At 39.3% G+C, this 19,145-nt stretch overlaps 1 protein-coding gene and 1 pseudogene across 1 annotated transcript in view; one reads left to right on the forward strand and one right to left on the reverse strand.

The window, feature by feature from the left end:
* LOC102734450 (developmentally-regulated GTP-binding protein 1 pseudogene) overlaps positions 1 to 658 on the reverse strand; it is a 1,352-nt pseudogene extending 694 nt beyond the window's left edge.
* SDK1 (sidekick cell adhesion molecule 1) overlaps positions 1 to 19,145 on the forward strand; it is an 821,758-nt gene that overhangs the window by 17,593 nt on the left and 785,020 nt on the right. The gene's annotated exons all lie outside the window — the stretch shown is intronic.

The raw sequence follows: 19,145 nt of genomic DNA on the forward strand, positions 1-19,145 counted from the left end.
CAGAATGCTCTTCACAGTTTCAGCATCCAGCTCACTCTGAGGGCAAGTGGCCGTGAGATTAATGCCTCCTTTATCCTTCTTCTTAAAGCCAGTGTTGGGGGGTTTGCTGTTCAAGCGAATGCCAAAGCCTTCCAGCTCATTTTCAGTTATCTTTTTGTGTCCCAAGGGTTTCAGGACATCCAGAACAATCAGGATCAAGTTACATGTTCGGGCCACTGCAATGACTTGACGGCCTCTACCTTTCCCATCCTTGGCACCCTCAATGATACCTGGAAGATCCAGGAGCTGGGTCTTGGCACCTTTGTATCTGATGACACCGGGCACAGTGGTCAGAGTAGTGAACTCATAGGCTGCCACCTCAGAATATACCCCTGCCAGGTTACTAAGCAGTGTTGACTTCCCCACTGATGGAAAACCCACAAACCCAATTCGAGCATCACCTGTCTTGGCCACATCAAAACCTTCTCCTGGTCCACCACCACCACCACCTTTTGGGGTAATGAGCTCTCTGCGAAGCTTAGCAAGGCGAGCCTTAAGCAGCCCTAGGTGGTGTGCTGTGGCCTTGTTCTTTTGAGTCCGAGCCATCTCGGCTTTGATCTCCGCAATCTTGGCTAAGGTGCTGCTCATGGTGGCGAGTCACAGGGCATTGGGGGGAGAGCGTAGTGGCCTCCGCAGACTACTTCCCCTTACACAACCGTGGGGGTACCTGCCAAGGCCACCAGGCGCTACTCTGTAGTGCTTATTTCTTGTGAAAAATGACATGAGTGGGTTAAAAAGTCTCACCATGCCGAAGTATATGTAGTGAAAAGGCTCTTTTCTGATCTCAATCCCCTGGTCCCCTCTGTCTGAGGCCATCACTGTTCCCAGTTTGAATATTCTTTCAATGATTTTTTTTTTTTTTTAGAGAAGGCTTTTTTTTTTTTTAATATTTATTTGACAAAGACAGCGAGAGAGGGGATACAAGCAGGGGGAGTGGGAGAGAGAGAAGCAGGCTTCCCGCTGAGCAGAGAGCCCAATGCAGGGCTCGATCCCAGAACCCTGGGATTATGACCTGAGCCGAAGGCAGACGCTTAACCGACGGAGCCACCCAGGTGCCCCTTTCAATGATATTTTTTGTGTGTGCGACCATATATATCTTTTCTCCCAGCCCTTGACTTTATGCAGAAGGTAGCATACTATTACTTTGGAGACTGGCCTCAGCACAATTGTCTTTTTTCACTTAACATTGTATCTTAGGGAGCATTCCTATTAGCACATGTAGATATCTCATTTTTAAATACATAGAAAATGTGCTTTTAAGCCGTTGGCTAAGGTGTATTGGCATTATAACATGATAGTGTCATGAGTTTAAGAGCTGGGTTAAAATCCTGGCTCTGCCATTTATGAGCTGTGTGACCTTGGACAAGTTATATAACCAGTTGCTCCTTTATAAAATGAAAGGTTAGTATCTCATCACAAGGTTTTTGTAAGGATTAGAAGAGATAATGTATGTAAAGCATTTAGCACAGTGTCTTGCTTAATAAATCATAGCTATTTGCTCATTAATTTATCATCAGATCAGATGAACCCCTAATGTGTTTCTCCTTCCTTACCTAAGATAAAATATACAGAAGGCATTACATATTTCTTGACCTTTTAACTTAACCTTGCCTGTCCTTTTCTTCTATTGTATGCTTTCCTTCTTCCTTCCCCATCCTTTCCTCAACAAATGTTACATTTCTTTTACTTTTTGAGATATCTTGGCTTGTTGATGACTTTACTGACCTATCATATCATCTGTCATTGCATTAGATATCATCAGTTGTGGTTTATAATAAAACCTCACAGAGAAGAAATATTTCTGTTGATGATACTCCAGAGTGAATTTAATGTCAGCAGTCGAAATTTTTCAAGTCACTAGGCAGAATGATTCTTTTTGTGACTGGGATTTCAGCTGGGATAGAACTGAGATTTGGATGCAGATGGCAACTGGCAGAGAGTAATAAGCGTAGGGCTGAGATGCCACAGAAGCACTTCAATGGTGTGGGCCTGTCTGGGATTGTCCCTAGGAGGCCAGTCATGAGCGGGTGGGGGAGGGGGAGAGTGTGCACGGGGAGGGCGGGGATACAGCAACCCCATTGTTCACTAAAAACTGTCAGGATAATGATAAGTCAGAGGCAGTGGGGCCTCAGGGGGGAATGGTATGCAGGGTGTGGTGTGTACAAAGTAGAATAATACGGTGTCTGTAAACTAGATGAGTTGCCTTACTGAGCTATTTTAATGTTCTGCTCCAGGGTACAAGACTAGCTAGGAATTCCTTCCACCCTTTTCATAGGGGATGCATGGATCTCATTTGACAGGGGTCTGTCAAACTGTCATGCTTGGAGGAGTCAGGATTGCTGTACCTAGAAATATTTGTGTAGGGCCCTTTAAGGGAGTTGAGTGTAAGAGCATCTGGGGGTTTAGACCTAGTGAGTTTAAGGTATTCACATCAGTGTGATTCCATCTATACCCACCAGCTGGTGTGATCTAAGCAAACCAACTTACATTTTAGAGGTTTCTTTTGTGCCCTCTTCAGGAGTGGTTTTTGGCTTCTTGGCCCTGATATGTTTTCACTACTTGGATGATGTGTATTTGTACTGTTTGATATTAATGTTCTTGTCCCTTTTGAGTGTCTGTCATTGTATGCCACAGTGATGAGCAAGGATTGGTTATCCACTCCCAGGGTACCTGATAATGGCCTGCATGTCCCTGGTCTGCCTGTTGCCAACTCAAATCTCCTTTTTGCTGTAGATCTGTAATCATTGAAGGAAATACGTAGAAGTGCAGCACTAAAATACATTTGAAATGTTCTGTTCAAGAATTTGACTTTTTTTTGGTACTGTTTCTTTATATTAAAAATCTGATTTTCTCTTTCACTTTCCTAAATCTAACCTATTCTTAATAATCCTTTCTTCCCCCATTTACTTTTCTGAAAATTTGAACATTTAAAGAGATGATGGCTTGACTGTGTACCAAGGCTTTCTGAGACAGGGAGAAAATGAATTTCTCTTTGCTTCATAGAATTGCCCAGAAGTGGTGGGAGGGTTATAGTGTGGCAGAGTTGTAATTCTTCTGCCCTTTTGAAACAGTTCTTCCAGATCCCTTTCCCCTTTCCCCATTCTGTTCTGATGTGTGGGTTTAAGACACTCCAGGTGATTCTGCTTTGCACACAAGCTCCCCTCTCTTCCTCCTCAGCTCCCTTAAATGCATGTACACCTGAAGAGGGAGACTTTCTAGACACCTGATTCTAATTTCCAGATGTTTGCCCTCCTTTGCAGTTTTAGCCATCTTCTTTTTCCCTATCCCTTGTTGTTATTTTACACATAATACCTTGAAGTCTGTGGAGAAAGCTACAAGTAAACTAAAAATGTTTATGTATTATACAGAATAAGAACTCCTGTTCCTGTAAATCGCTGCATGGCATTCAGAATTGTGTATTTCAGCATCCCAGTTCTTCCTTTAAAGTAGTTTTGTTTAACATTGGTTGATTTTTCTCTTGGTTGGTGTATGAAAACCCTAAAGATAGAGGAAACATTTTGACCCAATTTTGTTCTTTACAAATAAGTCATCAGAAATCAGATTTGTGGTGCCAGTTCAGTCTTTGTAGATTTTAGTCAAATATCTTGTATCTCTTAAGCAGTTTCTCTGTTTAAATAGTAATTGTTACAACCATCTCAGAATAAGTCCTACTTGAGTTATGGAATTTGTTCACTCATCTGTGTTAAGAAAGGAAGACCTTTTGTATATCTTTTGCTGTTTATAGAATAAGATGAAACTGTATATAAAATATTAAACTTGACAAAAAATTGTTTAAAATGATTTTGATGTCAGGAATTAGAGAAATGAGTATGTTGGTACTGTCAGGGAAAGTGTGGCTTAAAAATATCAGCTAAGGCTAAGCAGTCTTACTTTAAACCTGTGCTTGATAAAAATTGAATGTAGCCTGTAGACTCTGACAGAGGATCATGAAATTCTTGAAGTATGTATTTTTCTTCTGAAATTCAACTTTTGCTAATGTAATACAGGATTTAGTGATACCTTGCCATTTAAACATTTTAAGATATTTCAGGGCATATCAACTGAAGGCTCTTGAAATGAAAACTAAGTGTATTTAAGTGTTTTTATTGTATGTGAAAAGAAAATCTTTTTTGAAACTCATTCTTTAAAAAAAATCCTGAATGATGATACCATGGATTTTTTTTTTTGAGGGTTTTTTTTTTTTTAAGAAGCCTCAAAATCAAAGTAAAAATGAATTAGAAAGTCATCTTTGATTTTTCTGGATCACTTAATTTGAGTTTATTTCAGAGTACCTAAGGTTTCTTGGAGTGCAGTAATGATGAGGGAATCCTGGGTGATCAGCGTGTGGGTGGTGAGCTTTGGCCTGTCCTGCCACTTCTGGTTCTGGGGGTTCAGCCCAGGACTGTGATTGAGGTGCATCTATCAGAACCTGCAAGAAGAACTCAAGGCATTTACTTGATTGATACGGAATCAGAATAATGGTCAATTTACATGAAAAACAAGCAATGCCTTTTTTTTCAGCTTTATTGAGAAATAATTGACATATCACTGTATAAATTTAGGATGTATAGCATGATGGTTTGATTTACATATATGTGCGATGGTTGTTGCAGTAGGTTCAGCCAACACCAATCATCTCATCTAGATAGAATACAAAGAAAGAAGAAACAAAATTTTTTCTCCTTCTAAAATGTGAACTCTTAGGATTTGCTCTTAATAATTGTCCTGTATATCATAGAGCAGTGTTAACTGTAGTCATCATGTTGTATGTTACATTTCAAGTACTTCTTTTGTTTATCATGAGTTTCAGGTGTATAGCTTTATAATTAGAAACTACACATTACAGAAAATCATCACCAGAAGTCCAGTTTCCATCCATCACCATACAGTTGGCCTCCTTCACCATTTCATCCAACCTCCTTCCCCTCTAGTAACCACTAGTCTGTTCTTTGTATCTATGACTTTATTTTGTTCATTTGTTTGTTTAGATTACACATATGACTGAAATCGTACAGTATTTGTCTTTCTCTGACTTATTTCGCTTAGCATTATCCCTTCAAGGTCCATCCATGTTGTTGTAGATGGCAATATTTCATTCTTCTATGGCTGAGTAGTATTCCATTGCATAAATATATCACATCTTCTTTATTCATTCATCTATCAGTGGACACTTAGGTTGTTTCCATAGCTTTGCTATTGTAAATAGCTAAGGGGTCCGTGTATGTTTTTGAAGTAGTGTTTTTGTATTGGATATAGATACCCAGAATTGGAATAGCTGGGTCATATGGTAGTTCCATTCTTGAGGATTTTCTATAATGTTTTCCAAAGTGGCTGTGCCAATTTTCAACCCCACCAACAGTGTATTAGGGTCCCCTTTTCTCTGCATCCTCTCCAACACTTGTTATTTCTTGTCTTTTTGATAATAGCTATTCTCACAGGTGTAAGTTGATATCTCATTGTGATTTTGATTTGCATTTCCCCAATAATTAGTGATGTTGAGCATCTTTTCATGTGCCTGTTGGCCATCTTTGTCTTTGGAAAAATGTCTATTCAGGTCCTCTGCCCATTTTTTAATTGTAGCTTCTGTTGTTGAATTGTAGGAGTTCTTTATATTTTTTGGATATTATCCCTCTATCAGTGATACGGTTTGCAAGTATCTTCTCTCAGTAGGTTACCTTTTTGTTATGATGATAGTTTTCTTTGCTGCACAGAAGCTTTCTAGGTTGATGTGGTCCTATTTGTTTATTTTCGTGTTTCCCTTTATAGTCAGATCCACAAAGATGTCAGTAAGACTGATGTGAAGAAGCTTACTGCCTTTGTTTTCTTTTAGGAGTTTTATGGTTTCAGGTCTTACATTCACGTATTTAATCCATTTTGAGTTAATATGTATATGGTGCAAGTTAGTGGTCTAATTTCACTTTCTACATGTGGCTGTCCAATTTTCCTAGCACTGTTTATTGAAGGAAACTGTTTTTTCTTTGTTGTATGTTCTTGGTTCCTTTGTGGTAGATTAATTGTCCATATATGTGTGGGTTTATTTCTGGACTCTCAGTTCTGTTACAATGATCCATGTGTGTGCTTTTTTTTCCCCCTCAATACCATACTTTTTTAAAAAAAATTGATTATTTGTCAGAGAGAGAGCACAAGCGGGGGGAGCAGCAGTCAGAGGGAGAAGCAGGCTCCCTGCTGAGCAAGGAGCCTGATGCGAGACTCGATCCTGGGGTCCTGGGATCATGACCCAAGTGGAAGGCAGACGCTTAACCAACTGAGCCACCCAGGCGTCCCCCCAATACCATACTTTTAAAATTACTATAGCTTTGTAATATGGTTTGAAATAAGGGAGCGTAGTACCTCAGCTTTGTTTTTCTTTCTCAAGATTGCTTTGGCTGTTCAGGATCTTTTGTGGGTTTGTACAAATTTTAGAGTTATTTGTCCTAGTTGTAAGAAGTATGCCATTGGAATTTTGATAGGGATTGTATTGAATCTGTAGATTGCTTTGGAAGTATGGACATTTTAACAGTATTCTTCCAAACCATGAGCATGGAATATCTTTCCATTAATTTTTGTCTTGTTCAGTATCTGTCAGTGTCTTAAAGTTTTCAGTGTTCAAGTCTTTCACCTTCTTGGTTATATTTGTTCCTAGGTGTTTTATTCTTTTTGATGCGGTTGTAAATGGGATTGTTTTCTCAATTTGTCTTTCTGATGCTTTTGTTACTAGTGTATAGAAACTGCAGATTTCTGTATATTGGTCTTGTATTCTTCAAATTTACTGAAATCATTTGTTCTAAAAATTTTTTTTCTTTTGGTGGTTTCTTTAGGGTTTTCTATATGTAGTATCATGTCAGTTGCAAATAATGAGTTTTACTTCTTCCTTTCCAATTTGGATGCCTTTTATTTTTCTAGCCTAATTCTTGTGGCTAGGCCTTGCAATACTGTGTTGAATAAAACTGGTAAGAGTGGGCATCCTTGTCCTGTTCCTGTGCTGACAGGAAAAGCTTTTAGCTTTTCACTATTGAGGATGATGCGAGCTGTAGGTTTGTCCTATATGGCCTTTATTATGTTGAGGTACATGCCCTCTGTACCCAGTTTGTTGAGAGTTTTTATCCTAAATGGATGTTGCATTTTGTGTAATGCTTTTTTTTTTTTTTAATGTGTTGTAGCCTGTTGGTTGATTTGTGGTTGTTGAACCATCCTTGCATCCCTTAAATAAAGCTCACTTGATTGTGGTGTATGATGTGGTTAATGTACTAATGTTTGGTGTGTATGTGTTCATGGGAGCCTCTTTTGATTGTATTTCTGTGGTATCATTTGTAATGTCTCCTTTTTCACTTATAGTTTTGTTAATTTGGGTCCACTCTTGGGTAGTCTAAGGGTTTGTCATTTTTGTTATCTTTTTCAAGGAGACAATACTTTGGTTAATTTTTTTCTCTATTTCTCCTATAATCTTTATTTCCTTTTTTCTGCCAACTTCGGGCTTGATTTGTTCTTTTGTTTTTCAGGCATAGAGTTAGGGTTTTGTTTTTTTTTTTTTTTTTTTTGAGATACTTCTTTTTTTGGGGGGGCGATGGGAAGGAAGTTTATTTTTTATTTATTTATTTATTTAAAATTTTTTTTTTTAAATTCTTATGTTAATCCCCATGAGATATTTCTTTTTAATGTGGGCATTTATTGCTCTGAATTTCCCTCCTAGAATGCTTTTGCTACATCCTATATGCTCTGGTATGTTTCCTTTTTGATTTGTCTCAAACTTTATTTCCCTTTTTAATTTTTTCTTTGATCCATTGGTTGTTTGGAGAGTATTGTTTAATTTCCATGTGTTCTTAAATTTTCAGTTTTCCTCTTGTTAATGATTTTTAGTTTTATGCCATTGTGGTCAGAGTAGATACTTGGTGTGATTTCAGTGTTCTTGAATTTGTTCAGAGTGGTATTGTGGGCTAACATATGGTCTGTCCTAGAAAATGTTTTATATGTGCTTGAGAAGAATGTGTATTCTTTTGTTGGATAGGATATTCTGTATATGTCTGTTAGGTCTATTTGGTCTGTAGTGTTCAGATCTGCTGTTCCTTTATTGATTCCCTAGATGATATATCCATTGTTGAGACTGGGGTATTAAAGCCCTCAACTATTACTGTGTTACTGTTTATTCTTTTAGCTTTGTTAGGTTTTGCTTTATATATTTAGGTGCTCTGATTGTTGGGCACATAAAGATTTAAAATTAATATATCTTGATTGACCCCTTTATCATTATGCATTCACCTTCTTTGTTTTTACCAGTTTTAAAGTCTATTTTGTCTGTTATAAATATATCTACTTTTGCTTTTATTGGGTTACCATTTGCTTGAAATGAGTTCTTCCATTTCTTCATTCTATGTGTGTCTTTAAGGCTTAAGTGAGTCTCTTGTAGCTAGCATATCATTGAATCTTTTAATTCGTTTAGCCATTCTGTGTCATTTGCTTGGATAATTTAATGTGTTTACTTTTAAAGTAATTATTGATAGGTAATGACTTACTATTGCTATTTTGTTCATTGTTTTCTGGTAGTTTTGTAGATCCATTGTTCCTTGTTTCTTCACCTGCTTTTTTGTGTTTTGATTTCTTTTGATGTCTGTATGCTTTGACTTATATTCTGTTGTGTAATTGCTATACATTTTTCTTTTGTGGTTACCATGAGGCTTACATAAAATATCTTCTAATTATAACCTATTTCAAGCTGATGACAACTTCAATAATATTTCAAGACTATACTTTTACTTCTCCCTCTCACATTTTAGGTTATTACTGTTAGAATTTACATATTTTTATATTGTAGAACTATTAACACATTGCTGTGATTACGGTAACTTTTACTACATTCATTTTAATTTTCAAACTAGAGTTTTAAGTGAATTATGCACAATCATGCCAAATTATACATTCTAACTTTGAGCATATATTTATCATTACCAGTGAGTTTTACGCTACATTTTTATGTTCTTATGATGTTGATTAGCGTCCTTTTTCTTCCACTCAACTCCCTTTAGCATTGCTTGTAAGAGAGGTCTAGTGGCAATGAACTCCCTTAGTTTTTATTTATTTGGGAAAGTCTTCATCCCTCCTTCTTTTCTGAAGGGCAGCTTTGCCAGGTATAATACTCTTGGTTGACAGTTATTTTCTTTCATATTTTGAATATGTCATCCTATTTTCTCTTGGCCTGATGTTTCTATTGAGAAATCTGCCGACAGATTTATAGGAGGTCCTTTGTATGTAACTTCTTTACTTATGCTACTTTTAAAATTCTTTAATTTGACTTTTAAAAATTATGTGTCTGTATAGCCCTTTTGGGCTCAACCTATTTGGGGTCCTTTGGGCCCCATGGATCTGGGTGTCTTTCTCTCACCAGGTTCAGGAAGCTTTCAACCTCTGTTGCTTTAAAAATACTGTCTGTGCCTTTCTATTTTCCTTTTGGAATTTCCATAATGTGAATATTGTTTCTTTTCATTGTGTCTTGTAAGTCTCAGGGTTTCTTCACTCTTTTTCATTCCTTTTTTCTATTTTCTTCTCTAACTGGGTAATTTCTAATGTCCTAGCTTCCAGGTCACTGATTTTTTTCTTCAGTATGGTTGAATCTGCTTTTGAAACCCTCTGTTGAATTACCTACTACATTTTTCACCTCTAGGATTACTGTTCTGTGTTTTGTTTTGTTTTTTTTTTTTTGATGGTGTCTATTGCTTTGTTGATCTTATTTTTGTTCATTGTTTCCCTGATTTTTCTCTAGTTGTTTCTGTGTTCCTTTAGTTCATTAAACTTTTTTTTTTTTTTTTTAAAGATTTTATTTATTTGTCAGCGGGAAAGAGAGCACAAGCAGGGAGGGCAGCAGGCAGAGGGAGAAGCAGACTCCCCACTGAGCAAGGAGCCTGATGCAGGGCTCAATCCCGGGACCCTGGGATCATGATCTGAACTGAAGGCAGATGCTTAACCAACTGAGCCACTGAGGCATCCCTTCATTTAACTTTTTAATGGAGATTTTTCGGAATTCTTTTTCTGATAGTTCACAGGTTTCTGTTTTTTAAATAGGTTATTAAATGTTGTGTTATTAGAGCTTGTTGTGTCATATTTACTTAGTACTTCATGATCCTTGATTCCTTATGTTGGTATCTGCTCATTTGAATAATCAGGTTTCTTTTTCAGTCTTTGTAGGTTTGCTTAGGCAGAGACTGATCTTCACCATTCAGCTCAGTTTGGGTTTCTGTGCCTCTTGGTAATATCCTTTTGTAGGTCTGCTATTGTCTTTTTGAGTGAGGCAACTCTGACCTGTGAGGTTGAAGATAGGTGTTGTACCATTGGCTGAGAACAGCTAGATAGGACTGCTGGGTTGGACACTACTAAAGGGATGCTTTAGGATGGGCCTTGAGGCTGCCTGGATTCTCTGGTCAGGCTTACTAGAAGATTGGGGTTGGGTACTATATTCACTCACAGATTGGGCTATGGGAAGCAGGACAGGACCCAGGGTTTGTATGGCTTGTTGTTTGGAGACCCGAATCAGGCCACACTGTGGACTGAATTCCCTGGACATGTGAGGCCATCACAGGGGAAAAGCACAGGCAGTGCTTTTTGTCCAAGTGACACTCTAAGCAGGGCTGTTGGAAGGTCTGTGTAGTTTCATGTGCTCTGGTTATGTTTTCTGGTTGCGTAGGCTGGAGCTATACTCATTAATGATGGGGCTATGAATTAGTTTCCGTCTGGGCACAGTGGGAGAAGCAGCTCTAAAGTCGGCAGAGCTCTTTGTTGTCCCAACTCAAGCTGACCCACACCCTAAGTTCCCTGGTTGAACAGGTTCACTGGTTTTACTCTGCAGATTATCAGCTCTGCCTGCCCTTCTCTTGGGCTTGAGTGCCACTGGTCTGCATGACTTTCAGGTGTTCCCACCAGCCCCTCTTGTCAGATGTGGCCAGGAGACACATTCTACAGTGGGTGGGACTGTGACTCCGTTCCTTACTTGGTCGTAGGCAGACTGGCTCTAGGGCTGGCAAAACTTCTTGTTTGAGGATCTGAATCAAGCCAGTCTGTACACCCTGCAGAGTTCCTTGGACAGTCCCACTGACGTGATTCTACAGATGAACAAAGCCTGCTGGTTGGGATTACTTTTCTTAGGCACTGTGGATATGGACTTGGTCCACCAAGATCCTTGTGTTGATTGTTGCTTTCCCTTTCCCACCCCTTTGTTACAGTCAGTTTTCCAGTGGCTGGGCCCTGCAGATTCCCCTGTAGTCCCCATTGAGGTCAAACTAGTGGCTTCCACATAGCTACTCACCCTGCTGGGGGGGGGGCGGCGCATGGCTTGTTGTCCCTCTGGTGTTATCTTTTCTCATTGGAGGATCTAGAGGCTGAGGGGAGACCTCTCTGGAGGCTTGGTGCTTTGCTGGCTTGGGGATGGGCGGTGTTGTCAATTTATAGCTGATTCTCTTACCCTTCTGGTGCAGTCTATCGTCTACTCTGTGGTGCAGTGGGGGATGCTTCAGATTAACCCTGGTGTTTTAGGATTCTCTCATTGCTGTTCTTGTACTTGAATAGTTGTTAGTTCTTGTTGTGAGAGAGAGTGAAGTCAGGAACAACCCAGGTTGACATCTTGGTCACATCATCCTCCCCCCCCCCCCGCCTTGTTAAAATTTAAAGATATTGTAAAGATCTTATGGTGTTTGAAGTTACTTTCCAAAAAAAATACTCCTTGGGGAGCCTGGATGGCTCAGTCGGTTAAGTTGTGCCTTCAGCTCAGGTGATGATCCCGGAGTTCTGGGATGGAGCTCCATGTTGGGCTCCCTGCTCAGCAGGAAGACTCCTTCTCTCCCTCTCCCTCTGCTCCTGCCCCTGCTTGTGCTCTCTCACTCACTCTCTCAAATAAATAAAATCTTAAAAAAAACCATATTAAACAAACTTATTTTTTTGGTCATATTATGACTAAAGTTATTTTTTAAACTAAGACTTAATAAAATAAATGTGGAGTTATTTTTGCTTACTTTGTAAACATATTTACAGGTCAGGCTGTATAAGAATATATAGGGAGAGGTTTTGCTGACACCTCTATCCCTCCAGCCTTTTTGTCTCCTCCCCTGTCCCAGGTAACCATTCTTATTAGCATCTCTCTTTTTTTAAAAATTTAATTGAGGCAAATTTCATACTGTAAAAATAGCCATTTTATTTATTTATTTTTGAAGATTTTATTTGACAGGAAGAGCACACCTGCACAAGTAAGCAGAGCGGCAGGCAGAGGGAGAGGGTGAAGCAGAAGCAGGTTCCCTGCTGAGCAGAGAGCTGGGGGATGGGGAGCTCAGTCCCAGGACCCTGGGATCATGACCTGAGCCGAAGGCAGACGCTTAACCAACTGAGCCACCCAGGTGCCCCCAAAATAGCCATTTTAAAGTGAACGGTTCGGTGGCATTCAGTACATTTTTTCAGTATTACACAATCGTTGCTTCTATGCAGTTCCAAAACACTGTTATTACCTCCAAAGGAAACCCTGTACCCATTAAGTGCTCATGCTTTCTTCTCTCCTCCCCATTCTAGTTCCTGGCAACCACCAGTCTGCATTATGTTTGTATGGATTTGCCTGTTGTGGATATTTCACAGAAATGGAATCATAGGGGCACCGGGTAGCTCATTCAGTTAAGAGTCTGACTTTGGCTCAGGTCATGATCCCAGGGTCCTGGGATCCAGCCCATGTTGGGTTCCCTGCTCAGTGGGGAGCCTGCTTCTCCCTCTCCCTCTGCCTGCTACTCCCCCTGCTTGTGTGTGCTCTCTCTCTGCCAAATAAATCTTAAAAAGAAAAAAAAAAATGGAATCGTATAATAGAGTAGGAGACCTTCTGTGTCTGGCTTATTCCACTTAATGGTGTTTTATAGGTTCGTCCATGTCCTGTGTATCAGCACTTAATGTGTTTTTGTTTTTTTTAATGGCTAACCATTATATGAATATGCCACACTTTTTAGCCGTTCTTTCATTGATGGATATTTGCATTGTTTCTACCTCTTGGCTATTATTGCAAACACTAGCTGTGAAAATGTATGTAGTTGTATGAGTACTTGTGTTCATTTATGGAGTATGTGCCTAGGAGTGGAATTACTGGATCACATGATAATTCTATGTTAAATTTTTGAGTAATTGCCAAACTTTTCTCCAGTGGCTGATCCATTTTACTTTTCCACCAACAATGTATGAGAATTTTAATTTTTTTGAAAAATTTTTGACTTGCATTTCCCTAATGAATAATGATGTTGAGCACCTTTTCATATGATCATTGGGCATTTGTATATCTTTGGAGAAATGTCTCTTCTTCTTTGTGCATCCCTAAATTGCACTGTCTTTTTGTTGAGTTGTAGGAATTCTTTATATATTTTGGATTCTAAGTCCTTTTCAGATACATGATTTGAATATTTTTTTTCCTTTCTGTTACTAGTTTCTTACTTATTTTTCCCGTATTGTTTTTGCAAAAATGTGAGTATACAAACATATTCTCATTTCCTCTCAGTCATATATAAAAGATAGCATATTGTACAGTTTTCTGTAATTTGATTTTTTCCAACCTAATAACATAATTTGGAAGTCTCTCCATATTAATGCAAGGGATTCTCCTCTTCCCACCTTTCCTATGCTCTGTTTATACAGTACCTCATTGTACAGCTATACCAAGTTCATTCAACCAGTCTCCAGGTTAATTGGGTTTTTTTAGTCTTTTACTATTCAAGATAGTCCATATTGAATAATCCTACATTGTGGGTATTTTCACACTTGTGTTGGTTTATCTGTGTGATATATTTTTAGAAGTGAATTTACTGCAGCAAATGCCCATAATCTTAAATATGATCTCTTTCACAGCAGAAACTCACTTATTCTTACCTGGACTTCTTCTTTTGTGCTACCATCACATTTTAACATTCCTTTATTCCTGTAAGAACTGCTGTATAGTGTCAGAGTTGTGTTTCACCAAGAACAGTGGCTGCCCCAGATGTGGGTACTCATGAGTGTTTTACAGGAGATGATTTTTATACTTCATATAAATAGATCTGTTATTTTCAGGTGAAAATCTAAACATTTAAGTGGATATCCACTTTGGATTTTGATTGTTGGTCATAGAAAACATTGAGAAGCACCTGCGCCAAACTGAGGAAAAGTCTCTCTTCCTTGCCATAACCCACTCTCTCAGCTACACTCAACTTTTTGATTATCCTTTTCTTTTACAAATGAGAGTAGTTGCAAAGATTGACTCCAAATACATGTAAAAGTCCACCATTGTTACTGGTTATAATTTCCCTTTATTCTCTTACCTTTGTGTTTACATTCCTTTCCCTCTTTGAAGGTCAACTCTGATGCATTTTCCTTCATGAAATCTTCCCTAATTCATCCAAACTAGAATAGTGCCCCATCTCCCATACCATTTATTTGCAACTTCACTATAGTACTCAGAAGTTTCGCCTAGTGTTATCATTACATATACATAAACTCTTCTATTGTACTGTACAGACTCCTCGAAACCAGGGAGTGTTTTTCTCAGAGGCTTGAACTTATTTCATGCTCAATTAGTTAGAGCTGACTGTCTTGTATAAATTAATGTGTAAGTCTTTATGCTGTTTCTTCCTCTTCCTTGTCACCCTGTAAGTGTAGATGTTCTTCAGGGTTTTCTCTCTGGCCTTTTCTTCCTCGTGATTTCATCTACTCTCTGTCAACAATCATTCCTAAACAGATGACTTCATCTGTATCTCCTCACTCTAGTCCCTGATCTGAGCTTGGGCTGTGATTCATCCTACTAGAACCTCAAATACAGTGTCCCTCAAGCCAGAATTGTCATTGCATCTTTTAGTGCTCTATCTGGCCTGTAGTAAGCGTTTGTACTCGTGGAATGAATGTATATATGAAAACATTTTTCTTTTCCTGACTACTGAAAAATGTTACTAAGACCCTGCTTTGCCTACCTGTCTCATCACTTGCTGGTCCCCATTGTTTCTGTAAGGAAATATTGCACATATATCCCCTGTTTTTCTACTGTCTCCACCTGAATGTGCCCCCCCGCCCCACCTTACTGTGTGAGCTACTACAAAGACTAACAGCTTTTTTATGATGGATAACTGAGGTCTACCCTTTTAGTCTTAGGAATCTTAGCTCTCCAAAGCTGACCAAGTTGAGCCTAGCATTAAAAGCTCTCCAGCCTCTGGATGTCTCTGAACACCTTTCCAGCCTGTTTCCTACTCTGCAACCTGGTCTAGTTTCAGCCAGTATTTTCCCTCTCTTGGTGTCTCCATCATCTACTGAGTCACTTGAGCTGGAAACCTGAGACTTCTCTTGAGTCTGCCTCTTCCTTCCTTGACTCTTTACCCCTCTCCTGCACAGCCAGTTAGTCAGATTTGCAATCCTATGGATTTTACTCCTTTAAATATTTTTCAAATCTGTCCTCATTCTAACTGAACTTTCTGCCCATATTTTTGGTCAAATCCATCCTCTATACAGCTTCCAAAACCTAAATCTCACCATGAATCTCTGTTCATAATGGCTCCTACTGCAGCATTCAAGGATCTTCTCATAATCTGAGCCTCGTTTTCCTCTGCAGTGCAGTCTTTCTTGGGTTTCACTTGGCATTCTTGAAATACTGAATTGCTGGTAGTTCTACTTTGTTGCTCCCTTCTCCAGAACACACTATCCTGTTTCTGCCTCCTTACCTTTGTTTTGCAGGTTCCTTTAGCCCCGAATATTGCTGTCTGGCCTCTCTTTCCTGCCCCACCTTTGGCTAGGCAAACTTCAGGTCATTTGTTGAGTCTCAGCTCAGGCATCACTGCCTTCTTGTAGCCTTTTCTGATTTCTCTGTCCTCCGCACTGTTTCCATAGTACCCTGTGCATCTCCCATCTTTGTACCTTCCTCATTATAGTTGATTATAACAGTCTCTTAAGCTAGTCTGAGAACCTCAAAGATTATTTTATACGTTGATATAATCCTTGCATCTGGCACAGTGCCTAATACATAATAGGAACCCAATAAATGCTTGTGGAATGAATGCATTGTGTAATTACTCGTTTATCACCATTTATGCCTGTGCTTATTGAATTTCCAGAGCTTGCTATAAAAGATAGGAAGAAAATATATGGTAAATGTGGGCCAGCATTTGGATGGATCATAATATATCCAGAGCTTTAGAGAAAAATCCACTTCCAAACTCATTCAGACTGTTGATCAAGTGCACTTTATTGTAGTTGCAGGACTGATGTCCCTTTCCTTGTTGGCTGTCACCTGGGGCTACTCTGCTTCTAGAGGCCACTTGCCTTCCTTCTCATGTAGCCCCTCTACAAGCCAGCAACAGCACATCAGGTTATTTTTATACTTTGAAAATCTCTGGCTACTTCTTCTTTCAGTCAGAGAAACTAATTGCTTGTCAGGGCTCATGTGTCCAGATCAGGCACAACAGGATAATAACCTTATCTGAAGGTCATATGTGCTATAAGATATAACATGACCACAGGAGTGATGTTCTCATATCCACATGTTCTAGAGATTGGGGTGGGACAATTAAAATTCTGCCTACTGCTGGACTCATAGTTGAGTGATGTTTTGACAGGTTGGGTAAAGGTTCTGCTTTAGCCAGTAAAGTGTTTCTTTCCTTGCCTTTAAGTTCAGGGTTTATGCAACCTGTTTCCATTTCTTCAAGTCCGTTGGTCTCCTATTCCTGCATATGTGACAAGGATTTTAATCATGTTATGTATCTCATAATGCAGAAATAAGTTTGAGAGAAAGGAGTTTAAGTGGACTGTTAGTCCTCATAAAGAAATCTGGTATGTATTATTCTAGGGAAACATTCATTTGAAATCACTGAGTAGATTATTTTGATTGTAAATGGAATTATTTTTTTAAAGTAAACTTTTTATCGAAATAGACATACAGAAAGTACAGAAATATATTATTTGATAAATTTTCACAAATGGAACATAACACATGTAATTAATATCAAAATCAAACTCTTAGAATGATAACCAGTACCCCAGAAGCCTACCTATCCTGTGGCTCCTTTGAAAGCAGAGTTTTGTTTGCCCATTAATTTGATAAACTGTTAGCCTATTTAATCCCTTTAAAAATTTGCTTTTATTTTAATTTAAGATGCAGGTATAAAAAGATAATCCTTAAAATTTTTGGAGCATGTGATAAGAGTAGTTAGGAGAGAGCTCTTAGAATTTGCTGCAGAGGATGAGATGTAGTGATCAAAGGTGATGTGGGGCTAGATTCTTTATCTTCTCAGTAATAGGAAATAAACTCCCAGTTTTCTTTTTTTTTTTTTAAGATTTTATTTATTTATTTGAGAGAGAGAGAATGAGAGAGAACACATGAGAGGGGATAGGGTCAGAGGGCAAAGCAGGCTCCTCGCTGAGCAGGGAGCCCGATGCAGGACTCGATCCAGGGACTCCAGGATCATGACCTGAGCCGAAGGCAGTCGCTTAACCAACTGAGCCACGCAGGCGCCCTAAACTCCCAGTTTTCTAACCTTTAGTTAGAAAAATGGTTTTTGTTCTCAAAGCAGTAGTAAGCTCTTTTGTTGTTAAACAGAAACTAGAAAACTCTTCTTTAGGGAAGTCCTCCTCATGGGGTCAATTTGAGGTGGTTGTTGGTTTTTATATTTTAAGACCAGAATTTCTAGTTGTTCTGTTGTTTAATTTTATTAAACTTGTGTCCAGAAAGAAGTAAAGGACAAGATTTCAGAGTTGATACATTTGAAAGTTCTTATGATCAAACATTAGAAAGGAAATTCTTTTTCCCGGCTTAATTTTTCTGTTTTAACAGAGGGCAAGCTTTCCATGTTGAACTTTACTTTAAAAAAAAAAAATATTGGGGCACCTGGGTGGCTCAGTTGTTGGGCGTCTGCCTTCAGCTTGGGTCGTGATCCTAGGGTCCTGGGATCGAGCCCCGCATCGGGCTCCCTGCTCTGCGGGAGGCCTGCTTCTCCCTCTTCCACTCCCCCTGCTTGTGTTCCCTCTCTACCTGTGTCTCTCTCTGTCAAATAAATAAATAAAATCTTTTAAAAATTTTATTTATTTACTTATTTTAGAGAAAGAGAGCTTGCGCACTTGAGTGCGAGCAGGGGGAGTGGTGGGGAAGGGAGTTAATTTCAAGCAGATTCTGCACTGAGCCCGATGTGGGTCTAATTTCACGATCCTGAGATCATGATCTGAGCTGAAACCAAGAGTTGGACACTCAACTGACTGAGCCACCCAGGCACCCTTGAACTTTACTTTTTAACAGAGAACAAGCTTTAGGAAACTATTTCAGCCCTATATAATGTGGTAGACTCTGCTGGAATACCTGTTTATGTGTCTCTGGAACTGTGTTTATCACCACCATTGCCAAAGTCTAGACTGTCTGAGAAGGATGGCTTCTTAAATTTTTCTACCCAGTTAACTTTTTGGGAGGTGATGCTTGAGTTTCACAGGCCCATCTTAAAACAGATTCTGGGGCACCTGGGTGGCTGAAGCATCTGCCTTTGACTCAGGTCATGATCCCAGGGTCCTGGGGTCAAGCTCCACATCAGGCTCCCTGCTCCGCGGGGAGTTTGCCTTTCCCTCTTCTGCCCCTACCCCCAGCTCGTGCTCTATCGTTCATTCTCTCTCTCTCTCTCTCTCAAATAAAATCTTAAAAATAACCCCACAGACTCTGACATAGTGCTCTAATGGATGAGTTGGAGATCTTCAAGCAATAGATCATATCCTAAACATTGATATGCAAGGATTCATGATCTGAGCATCAGTGGCCTATTCTTTTTTTTTTTTTTTTTAAAGATTTTAGTTATTTATTTGACAGAGAGAGACACAGCGAGAGAGGGAACACAAGCAGGGGGAGTGGGAGAGGGAGAAGCAGGCTTCCTGCGGAGCAGGGAGCTCGATGAGGGGCTCGATCCCTGGACCCTGGGATCATGACCTGAGCCGAAGGCAGACGCTTAATGACTGAGCCGCCCAGGTGCCCCACAGTAGCCTATTCTAATTACATGTATTATAGTAATCCCAATCTTTTGTATATAATTTTTTTTAAGATTTTATTTGTCAGAGAGAGAGGGAGAGAGGGAACACAAGCGGGGGAGTGGGAGAGGGAGAAGCAGGCTTCCCGC

The sequence above is a fragment of the Leptonychotes weddellii genome, chromosome 5 (assembly GCF_054177405.1).
Source record: "Leptonychotes weddellii isolate Sample4059 chromosome 5, ASM5417740v2, whole genome shotgun sequence".
Classification (NCBI taxonomy): Eukaryota; Metazoa; Chordata; class Mammalia; order Carnivora; family Phocidae; genus Leptonychotes; species Leptonychotes weddellii.